General features: G+C 38.2%; 1 protein-coding gene and 1 long non-coding RNA gene across 6 annotated transcripts in view; one reads left to right on the forward strand and one right to left on the reverse strand.

The window, feature by feature from the left end:
• LOC144965503 (glycerol-3-phosphate acyltransferase 1, mitochondrial-like) overlaps positions 1-12,334 on the forward strand; it is a 279,629-nt gene that overhangs the window by 168,755 nt on the left and 98,540 nt on the right. The gene's annotated exons all lie outside the window — the stretch shown is intronic.
• LOC144965506 (uncharacterized) overlaps positions 3,832-12,334 on the reverse strand; it is a 94,237-nt gene continuing 85,734 nt past the window's right edge. Inside the window, exon 2 of the long non-coding RNA XR_013644032.1 lies at positions 3,832-4,056. This is a non-coding gene — a long non-coding RNA (uncharacterized LOC144965506). The remainder of the gene's footprint in view (positions 4,057-12,334) is intronic.

A 12,334-nucleotide genomic window follows, 5' to 3' on the forward strand; every position in this document is an offset into this window, starting at 1 on the left:
AAATCAACTGGCAATATGATAATAATCCACAGGAACATAGATGCATATATGTACTTTTGATATTTATTTAAATTCTTGAGATACTGCCGCTGAGTTTTGAATAACAACTTTTTTATTGAAGTGCACCATAATTTACAAGCACTTAAAAATTAGATCCACAATTTGTGATATTTAAAGAAAACTATTAACGTCAAATTTTCACTGATGTTTAGAAAGACAAGTGATTTTTCAAATCAAAATAATAAAGTAAAAGAGGCTGTTATTGTTCCCGTTATACAGACATATTATAAGACCATAATTTCCCCCATTGGACACGGCACTGCCTGATACCAGTTGACCTCCAATGACTTCACGCAGGTAGCTAGCAGGGAGGGTTAATGGCCCCTTGGGAGTTCCAACTGAAATAGCACTGATTCCACGCAGTGTCAGGCAATTTCCGTTTAGTGGGCATGTTGCCTGGGTCCTTCGGGTTGCATTTTTTCTCTAGGTTGTTGCTGGGCTGAGCTGGCTGTGATAGTTTTCATTTGTTGTTGGAGGAAATAATGTTTTGTATGTTTGGCATGAAGTGTATCCTATTTTGATGGTGTTTTTGTTCATGTTGAGAGCGCATGCTCGAAACGATATTATAGAAGTTGATCATCATTATACTTTAAATGTTTTATATATATATATATATATATATATATATATATATATATATATATATATATATATAATATATATATTATTTTAATATTTACCACAATGTTGGAGTCAGTCTACATCGATGTTTCAAGCCTTTTTAGCCATCATCAGGACTGTGTGTTACATGAGTTTGGTTTGTTGTGTGTTGTTGCTTGTTGCTTCAAAAGTAAAAGTATGAAAAAGTAAAATGTGAACACTGAAGTGTGTTATGTAGACACCTTCAAATCGAAAGTTATATGATTGCTACAAGCACATCTCGATTGCCTCAATTGTAAACAAACTGGTTGACCGTTTCTTCACTGATTGGGTACCTAATTATAAGGAACAATGGTAAGTAGCGTAATAAATTCCCGCGCAAATTTCTTTTCTGCCATTGTTTTGTCAAGCGAGCTTGCTGTTTACTATTCATTTAGATTCTTTGGATTTTTCCGCTACGAAGAGTCAGTCAATTTTTATAGAGCTCATTTATAGGTCTACAACATTCAGGAGACCATATTAAATGCATTTTTAAAAAAAAGAGGCAAGCTATATTTGTGGAATATTCACCACTAGAAGTGGGTCATCATTTCTATATGATAATTGGCTACTGTCTGTTTTTGTGTGTGTTTTCGAGGTTGGCGAACAAATGCTTTGACCTGTTTGCACCAAAATCGGCACAGACCTAGAGGTGAACATTAGAAGTGACCGGGAAGTGACATCACAAAACTGAAAGTAACGTCATTGGTCAAAACCCATTTAAGAAGTTCAATCTGCCTCAGAGACCACCCCTAATGGGTCACCACCTATATCGAGCAGGTCTGCCCTGCTATTCCTCCCAAGTCAGAGAACATAACCAGATTTAACAGGCTACTGGTTAAGTGCACTCACTGTTTCATTCCACGGGCAAATGGAAATTCTACACCCCCTACGTGATGGAGGAGTCAGAAAAGCTAAACAAGGAGTACCAGAAGACTGGACATAGCTGATAGACTACTTCGGTCTCTGGCTGAAGAAAGAAAGCAACGGTGGCAGGAGACAAAAATCTCAACTTTACACAGTTTAGCTGCCAAACTTGGCGTCTGATAAAGAGATTGGATCCTGACCTGAATTTTGAGTACCTGAGAAGTGGGTATAGCCATTAGCGATGTAAAGATTGTCAAAGCAGCAGGGATTGATGGCATATATCCCGATATTGTGACGCATCTAGGCCCCAGGTTACCGGCCTGGCTGGCAGAGGCAATATCTGACGTCCTTGCAAAAGGAAAGTTTCCACAAGTGTGGAAACACGGTAAGATAGTTGCCATCCTGAACCAGGGAAACCAGCGAAGGAGGCTGACAGTTACAGACCCATATCACTTCTGAGCTGCCTGTACAAACTTTTGGAGCGTGTGGTATTGAACCGATGGAGGCCGGTTCTAGACACTGCCTTGCCATCTAAGCAGGCAGGATTCAGGGAAGGGAGGTGCACCACAGAGCATATTGAAGCAGGGTTCGAAAGGAAACAGCAAAATGGTGCTGTATATATAGACCTAACAGCAGCGTACGATACTGTCTGGTGCGAAGGGTTAATGCTGAAATTTGCAAAGATCATGACGTGCAAAAAGACCTTGAAGCTGTTCTCTTCAATCTTAGGGGAAAAACAATTCCATGTCGCCCTGAGAGACGCCACGTGCAAATTCAGGAAACTGAAGAATGGGGTCCTTCAGGGATCTGTTCTGGAACTATTGTTTAATTCTACATTAGCGACAAACCGAACACGTTCTCCCTGAGGCTGGGATACACGGACAACTGTGCATTCGTTACTCAGAGTAAGGTGTGGACCCATCTCGAGAGCATACTCAGCGATAAATTGAATGTCCTCTTTGGTGATCAGCTTCTCCCATGTGAGCCAAATCCGAAGTACCTAGGGGTTATGTTGGACTGCAGCCTTACCTATCAGGTTCCTCTCGAATGAGTTGCCCGGAAGATAGAGAAACGTAAGTCTTCTGAGGAAGCTGGCAGGAACAACTTGGGGTGCTAATCAAGCACTTCTGAGGACATCCGCCCTGGCACTATGCTATTCCACCATGGAGTATTGCACTCCAGTGTGGGGTAGAAGTAAGAATGTTGAGAACGTAGATGTAAAACTTCGCAAGTCTATTCATATAGTGTCGGGAATGCTGGCAACAACGACTAGAGAATGGGGCCCGATAATGGCATAAATCCAGTCCCCTGATGTCCGGCAATAGACGATTACAAACGACTGGCTTAATACTTAATAGATCAAATAGAGAGGGGGATACCCCTCTCAAGTGCATAATGGACTGTGCCCCTGTTATTAGCCAAAATAAGTCCCAGGCAATCCTTGCACATAGCTTTCCTGACTTCGGACAGAGCTGCACATACGATATAGGAGTTGTTTTGGACAAATTCAATTCCTCGAGGGGGCAGGGACATCGACTCCTCAAAACTGAGAGATAAGTTACCAGGCTTCTCCACCAGCAAGAGGAGATATTGGGTGGCAGTGAACCGACTTTGGTCAAGAACCTGCCTCACGGCATACTCACTACATCAGTGGGGACTTGGCCACCTGTCCGACATTTACACGTTGTGGTCAAGAGTTGAAACTGCAGAGTATCTAGTTGAACGTTGTGTTGTGTTGGAGCTTCCGAGCGGGTTTGTGACCATACACGATTGCGGCAATGAGTTTGCATCCTGGATAGATCATCATAAAATAGTAGTGTTACACCATTAGAAGCTGCTGCTGCCTCAGAGACTAGAGAATTGCAATCAACGGTACATCATCTGGAAGCGATACCTGGGGAAATAACATAGTGGTACTGGTACAGGAAGTGACATCACTAAACCGGAAGTGGACCCTTCAAACAGGAAGTTAATCATAAAAGACTAGAAAATGATTCAATTACTCATAAACTTGAATAACGCCTTGAGTTATTCTTAAGGAAGGCTTTGGAAGCACCAAAACTGATATAATCAAAACTGGAAGTGACCCTTAGAAACCAGAAGTGGGCATGATAGACAGATGAATCGTCTGATTTTCTCATAAATTGCTACAGACCTAGAGTGACAAATAATAGATCCTTTAGAGCCACAGGACGTGATGTAATCTACACCTGAAGTGACCTATAGAAACCAGATATGGGCTTAAAAGACTGGGAAAGCCTACAGTGATACATATGGGAGGCTTTATTTCATTTTATGCTTTTTAAACCCAGGTGTGGTCGTTATTCTTTACTGCTGTCTCCTTTTCTGTGCAGGGAAGGAGGGCGGCGCTTGCACACTTGCAACATGTCTTGCAGTCTTTCTTGCATCCACAACAAATCAGTTCAAGGCAATGATCCTCTATAGGTGGTAAAGTGGTCCGGGGGCAAAGTGTTAGTTCGGCAGTTGAATCTTCGTGAAGAAAAAAAAACGGTCAGGTTACGACGTGAGAGGAAAGTTGAGTAAATTGATAGAGAGATAAGTAGGTAAATAGAGATAGATAGATAGATAGACAGTCAGACAGACAGACAGAGAGATGGATGGATGGATAGATAGATAACAGAGAGATTGAGAGAAAAAATGGGGGAGGGGGTTGGGAGAGAGAGAGAGAGAGAGAGAGAGAGAGAGAGAGAGAGAGAGAGAGAGAGAGAGAACAGCACGATAGCTTGGTCTATATATAAATGGGTAAATAAGCAGACGAAAAGGTACAATAACAGATGAAAGCGATATATAGCTGGAAAATAGATGAATATGAATAAGTAAATAACCAGTAGTTAGAGCGATAGATAGATAGAAAGGTAGAGTTGTATTTGTAGTGTAATATTTGTCTAATAATCAAGTCAAAAGTCAATAAGATAAGATAAAATAACACCGAAATGCCTCATGTGTTCATTCGTCTTCACTTCTTTTTTTATCGCTGGCTTCCGGCGACAACAGACGTGTTGTGAATGTTTACCTATTTTCTACACATATTTTTATCCATTTATCATTCAATCGTCGGAATTTAAGCCTAATTTTTATTCAAAATGGATGTGAAGTATATATTGTTCCTGATTTTTATATTTATTAGTATATTTATAAGCATAAATGGTGTTTTAGCCTGTGATTTTGCTGCCAAAATAAGCCTATCGATAACTTATACTCCAGAGACTCTCCGATCCCTCCAACCCGTGTCACCCCCACCACCCACTATTGACACATCGTTTATTAAAGTAAGAAAGAGGGGGAGAAAAGGAGGAATAAAAACAAAATTTAACAGACGGCCTTTTCGTCCATTTTTACCCTGTGTAGTGACAGGTAATGTAAGATCACTGAAAAATAAAATTGATGAACTGTTTTCACTGTGTCGTTTTAATAGTGACTATCGTCAAGCCTCCATAATAGCGTTAACAGAGACTTGGCTGTCTCCTCACATACCATCATCATGTTTTAATATTGAACAATATTCACTATTTCGAGGAGATCGGACTAATGTAAATAAACGAACTGGGGGTGGGGTGTGCACATATATTAACAACAAATGGTGCCACCCCAATAACTGTCAGATAAAGAAAATGTATTGTGACGATTATATTGAATTTATTACTGTTTCGTCACGACCATATTATCTACCCCGGGAATATACTCATGTCATCATCATCAACGTCTACATTCCACCATCATCAGACAACACCACAGCGAAAAATATTTTGAGGAAAGAAATACAGGACATTCAAATTAAGTCACCCGATGCCGTATTGATGGTCACTGGCGATTTTAACCAATGTAACGATTTTACTCTCCCGGGACTTCATCAATACGTGGACTGCGAGACAAGGGACAAAAAAACATTAGATTTATTCCTGTGTAATATTAAAAATAGTTATAAATGTTTACCCCGTGCCCCATTAGGTTTATCTGACCACTGCATGCTCTTGCTACTCCCCACCTACCGCCCTGTTTTTAAACGTGTAAAACCAGTAAAGAAAAGTGTACAGATCTGGAACGGAAGTGTGTGTGAAGATTTGCGTGGTTGTTTTGAATGCACTGACTGGAATGTTTTTATCGAATCATGTGATAGTGTGGATGAGCTGAATGACTGTGTGAGTGAGTATTTAAAATTCTGTGAACAGCTAGTGTCTTGTAAAAAAGAAATAAAATATTATCCTAACAACAAGCCTTGGGTAACAAAAGATCTAAAACTTTTATTGAACCAAAAGAAAACTCTCTATACTAGTGGAAACAAAAAAGATCTGAAAACAAAACAAAAAGAGATAAAGAGGGTAATATCTAGTTGTAGAGATAAGTACAAAAATAAAATTGAAAAATGCTTTTCTTCTGGGGATATACGGGACACGTGGCGGGGGCTTAAAACTGCTGTGAACTATAATCCAAAGCCCACGATTATATCAGAAGATATCGAAATTGAAACTTTAAATAAATTTTATTCACGTTTCGAGAAAGGAAACACATTTGATATTGCAAATGAAAAACATAAATTAGACAGGGCTTTGGAAGATGAAATGACTAGTGAGGTCAGTGAAGAGGAAACGAGATTCGTATTTTCGAAACTAAACGAGAGGAAGGCTGCTGGGCCGGATGGATTGAAAGGAAAACTATTAAAAGAATGTGCCTACCAGCTTTCCCCCATTTATACACATACAGTAAAATTACTTTAAACCGAAAGAAGCTAAACCGAAAAATACCTTAAACCGCAAAGAATTTAATAAATTGTACTAGTTTCTTCATTATCTTTGTACTAATTCTTACGATGAACCGAAATACTTCTAAAAAGGACTTTCTTTAAACCGAAACAACTTGAGAGCACCTTCCCTTTTTCTCTCTCTATTTTTCTTCAAAATTTCTGGAAGGTTCCCACATAATAATGCCCGGCGATATTAAAACAAAGAGCGTAAGTATAAGATGAGGGTGATGGGTGGGGTAGGGGGGGGGGTAGGCAAACACTTCAATCACTGCACTTGGGTTTGGCCAGCACCACGATCGTAGACTGGAAAAGGAAGACAACGGGTGACTGGCAGGCAAAAAATGAGGAAAGAGGGGAGTTGGGGTGTAGAATCACACAAGCGAGATGTTCTCGCTCGTGTGTTGATGCTTTGGAACTGACTGGATTTTCAACACGACAATAAGGAGGGGGGTGGTAGACAACTTACCATTGACATGCCATTTCATTTCCACTTTGATTGAATGTCTTGTGTGAGAGGGGGGGGGGGGGGGGGGGTTCTATGTAATTAGGCCTTTGAACCTAATGGCTTTTCAACAAAAGAGAGGTGTGTAGTAGACAGCTTAGCATTGACACGCCTTTTCATTTCCATTTCACTTCACCTCTGAGTAGCTGTGCGTCATTCATTATCAATTATCGCACAAGAATTTTCGATCTTATTTTAGCTTTACATTTTACTAAAAGATGTCTAAAAGAAAGCACTGTGCTTACACGTTGGAGTTCAAAATTAAAATACTATGTGAAGTCGATGAAAAAAAAGTTGATCAAGACGGAGATATGTAAAAAACACGGCATTTCGAACTCAACTCTCTCAACAATTTTGAATTGAAAACGAAAACTCCCAAAAATATTTTAAAACCACACCAAAAAATTTTTTTATTTTTAATAATAAAATAAAAAAATAATGATTTTTAAAATGGTTACGAAGACGGCATTTATTCAACAACTACATTTATGGGGAAACCCATGATACGATTAAATGAGCAAATTTCTTAAATAGTTACTACCCTTGAAAAACATCGCAAAACAGGAACTTGCTTTAAACCAAAATGTCTTTAAACCGAAATGGTTTAGAAGGTCCCCAAAATTTCGGTTTAAAGTAATTCTACTGTATTTTTAACTGGTCCCTCCAATGCGTTTCGATCCCTGAAATTTGGAAAACTTCAAAAATTATTCCTGTTCCAAAAAAAGAAAAACTTGAAACTATGAACGATCTCAGACCTCTTGCACTGACTTCAATAGTCATGAAATCTTTAGAAAAACTTGTTCTTGTTAAAATTAGGAATCAGTTTATGCCATTGAGTCATAGTCATCAATTTGCTTACAAACCAGGACGTGGCGTAGAAGATGCCATTTTGCTGTTTACAAACAACATCTACAGGCATCTAGATCACGCTAGGAGCTATTGCAGATTGCTTTTTGCAGATTTTTCTTCAGCGTTCAATACAATGCAACCTCAGTTGGTTGTTCAAAAATTGACTAGTCTGAATTTAAACAAGTATATAATTGCTTGGGTGCTCGAATTTCTTACGGAGAGAGCACAATATGTTCAATTAGGACAAAACAAATCTTCCTGTATAACTACAAATACTGGTGCTCCTCAGGGTTGTGTATTGTCCCCTGTATTATTCACAATATACACGAATGACTGTAGAAGTCAAAACCTGAGTGTACCTTTAATAAAGTTTGCAGATGACACCGCTCTTCAAGGCCTCATAACAAATGGCAACGAAGTGGCTTATAGGCAAGAAATTGATAGATTTGTGTCTTGGTGTGATGCCCACCACCTAGAGCTTAACATAAGCAAGACAAAGGAGCTAGTGATTGACTTTAGGAGAGTGAAGGAACCGATAGAACCGTTAAAATTAAAGGACCAATTCGTCCAGCGAGTTCCTCACTACAAATACCTTGGTGTAACGATTGATGACAGGCTCAAGTGGGATGAACACTTGAAAATAATTAGGCATAAGATGTGCAGACGTACATATTTTTTATCAAAACTCTCTCAGTTTAGAATAGATAAAACCCTCTGCACATTATTTTATAGAGCAGTAATCGAAAGTGTTTTGTCATTTTGTATAACAGCTTGGGGAGGCAATTGCTTAGCAGTGGAAAGGAACAAAATAAATTCAAATATTAAAAAATCCATTAAACGCTATATAAATGATGTTGACGATGTAGATCTTTTATACGAGAAATTTTGTATAAATAAAATAACTAAAATATTACATGACCAGTATCATCCACTAAGACCATCAATTATTATGTCAGAAAGAAGTGGTCGCCCTTTCTCTATTTCAACGAAAACAGAGAGACACCGAAAATCTTTTCTGCCGTCCAGTATTAGGCTTTATAACAACAAGCAATAATCATTTTATATAATTATTTCTCATTTTTACTTTTTAAAAATATAAATATTAATTTATTAATTTATTTGTTTTGCAATCTTTTCAATTTTCAATTTATAGTGACAGTTTTAACTATTTTACAGTGTTTGAAATTATTCATATTATAAAGCGCAGCTCTGGTTATAGAGCTGCTCCTTTTTTATATATATACATCCTATTTCCATTGTATTTTTATCTTATGTGTAAATTATAACACGTCTGTACAAAAAATTTCCTTTTTGGGATGCAATAAAGTATTATTATAATTATTATTATTATTATTATTATTATTATTATTATTATTATTATTATTATTATTATTATTATTATTATTATTATTATTAAAAGCCAAAAGTCAACAACATTGCAGTCCAAACAGTTCAGAATAAAGGCAAATTATAATTTCGTAAACAAAGGAAGTAATACAATAAATTCTTCATTCATCTATATTTTCAACATACTCCCCACCTGGTCTTAGCCTATGTAAGACCAAAGAATCCAAATTTAATCAACCAAAATAAAAAAAAATAATAATAATAAAAAGCCAACAAAAGCAAAAACAAAACAAAACAAAGCCCCAAATTAAGAGTAAAACAAAATTACAAAATGCACTGTCTGGTTCAAATGGTATTCCCAAACACCCAAAAAATTTTACATGATCTTCTCATTAATCACAATTAATAATCTCAAATAATTACCCAAAGATACCCGTTACTAAGGGAAATCAAAGAGAACATAAAGTCACAGAATTGCTTTCTGCTCAGGCAAAATTACAAAAAATACGAATGAAATTATTAAGAATAGAGTTAGAACAAAGTCATAGTCATAAGACTAAAATGCATTTAGTTTCAACCAACATTTAAAGATCCAACACATTTCTAGGCCAAATAGAACGGCCAGAACGAGTTATTTGTGATTCTCCCATTGACCCAACTCTCTCATTCTCTACCAAGCGTTCATCACAAGTATTTATATTGTTCTCAAGAAAAGAATTATCACCACTAGTAGACCAATCCTCAGATTGATCCTCAGCCTGATCCAATTCCAATGGAACCAATCTCTGAATGGGCCGGTCAATAATTTGGTTTCTGGTTCGAATCTGAGCTGCTCGTACGCACCCGTCTGTGCCAGGAAACAGCCTTAGCACCCGACCCATATCCCACATCATTCTCTTCTTATTAGGATCTTGGATGAGAACCAAATTTCCCTCACACAATCCCTGTTTTCCACGTTTATTTCTTTTTTGAAGCAGGCAGGGTTCGAATGTATTCTAATCTCCACACGGCCCAGAATTGGTCAAGTAACCATGTATGCTCATTCTCAAGAGTAGGTAAATCTAAAACCTTATTTAGATCTGTGACCTCCACTGGTGTTAGTGGGCAACCCCTTCCTATCAGGAAATGAGAAGGTGTTAAATAACTTTCATTTTCAGAGGACCCTATTAGTGGTCTAGAGTTAATACAAGCTTCAACATCAGTTAAAGCAGTTTCAAGTTCCTTTCGGGGCATTGACCACCTACCAATGGACTTCCGAAGACTAGATTTAACTGAACGAACCATTCTCTCATTGAACCCTCCCTACCATGGGGCTAACGCAGGTTGTTTCTTCCACCTGATAGTTTCATGACCAAGTTCTTTGTTAATCAAGGCCTGCACTTTCCTAAAGGTTTGTGCATTGTCAGAATAGATTACAGCTGGCATAGCCCGCCTCGATGCGAATTTCTTCAGCGCCAAGCAGAAATCAGCAGCAGTCAAGGAATCCACTAGTTCTAAATGAACAGCCACACAGGTGAACAACAAAATGTAGAGTTTCTTACCTTCATTGTCTGAGCAAAATAAGGGTCCTGCATAGTAACACCTATAATACTGAAAGGTGTGGCCTTGGATATACGGTTCTCAGGCAATAGCCCAGTGCGTTCCTCCATTAACCTGGAGTCCTGTCTCTGGCACTCCACACAGAAACGTATGACTCTTTTTGCCATTTGTCTAAGAGACATAATCCAGTATTTGTTTCTCAAGGAAGTCATAAGGAGGTTAAGACCAGCATGTTTCAACTGTACATGCTGTGACTTAACTAACAACTGTGTCACGTGACATTTAGGTAGGATAATAGGGTACTTTTCATCAAATGATAGGTCTTGACTCTTTTCCAATCTTCCTCCTACCCTAAGTAAACCGCCCTCTCCTAAGAAAGGCGATAGCCGCCTCAAAGGCGAGCCTTTCCAAATGACTCGTCCCTTCTCAAGATAACTTTTCTCTTCTCTGAAGTACTGATTCTGAAGGGATTTGAACAGAAACAGTTTAGCCTCAGTCAGTTCCTTGTTGTGGTCATCCTTAATTTTTCGTACCTTTTTCACAAAACTCAATACTAAGACAATTACTCTCAGTAACTTTCCAAAGCTAGAAAATCTTCCAAAATCTATAAGGGGTGTGGTGTCTGTTTCAACAGAACACACATTTGGTGTATCTATCATCTCTTGTTCTTCCTGTATTGAGTCAACGTCATATTCAGTGAGTGTCTCTTCATCACTATGTGTCTGTTGTTCTTTTAACCAGTCAGGTCCTCTTAGCCACCTGTGTGAGGTCAGTAAGACACTAGCACTCAAGCCTCTAGTCAGAAAGTCAGCGGGATTTGTCTCACCTGAGCAATGTCTCCAATGTGATGGGTCAGTCAAATTTTGAATCTCCATCACACGATTGCGGATGAATTGCTTCCATCTTGCTGGGTCCCCCTTTATCCAATTTAATACTATTTGAGAGTCGGACCAAAGGGTGTATCGAATGTTAGTGTTCAACTCAAGGGAGGTTATAATAAATTTCAAAAGTCTTGCGCCTAAAAGAGCAGCCAATAGTTCAAGTCTGGGTAAGGTGACCTTTTTGAGGGGTGCCACTTTGACTCTTGACATCACCAAGGAAATGTTAATCTGGTTTCCATCTGTGGTTTTCATGTAAGCACAACATCCGTATGCTTTTTCAGAGGCATCAGCATAAATCAAGAGCTGTTTTTTTTCATCACTTGTCCAAAGTCTGAGTGTGATACAGCGAGGTATCCACCATTTCTTTATTTCTTGGAAGTCTTCCATCCACTTGTTCAATTTCTTTTGTATCTCTTCAGGGAGCACTTCATCCCAATCAAATCCTTGTCTCCGTGTCTCTTGAAAGATTATTCGATGGGTAGAATACATAGGCGAATTGTACAATGATCCAAATAGAAATGAACCACCACTGAAATTCAAAGAACCATTAAGCCTGGACCAGGCATGGAACCTAAGAAGAAGAATAGTGGAAAAACAATAACAGCCTCTTTCATTTTATTATTTTGATTTTAAAAATCAGTTGTCTTTCTAAACATCAGTGAAAATTTGACATTCTTGTGGTTAATTGTTTTCTTTTAATATCACAAATTGTGGATATAATTTTAAGTGCTTGTAAATTATGGTGCACTTAAATAAAAGATTCATTATTCAAAACTCAGCGACAGTATCTCACGAGTTTTAATAAATATCAAAAGTACATATGTGCATCTATGTTCCTGTGCATTATTATCATATTGGCAGTTGATTTTCTTGATTTATTCTTGGTTT

The sequence above is a fragment of the Berghia stephanieae genome, chromosome 2 (assembly GCF_034508935.2).
Source record: "Berghia stephanieae isolate SIO BIC M18660-M18661 chromosome 2, UCSD_Bste_1.3, whole genome shotgun sequence".
Classification (NCBI taxonomy): Eukaryota; Metazoa; Mollusca; class Gastropoda; order Nudibranchia; family Aeolidiidae; genus Berghia; species Berghia stephanieae.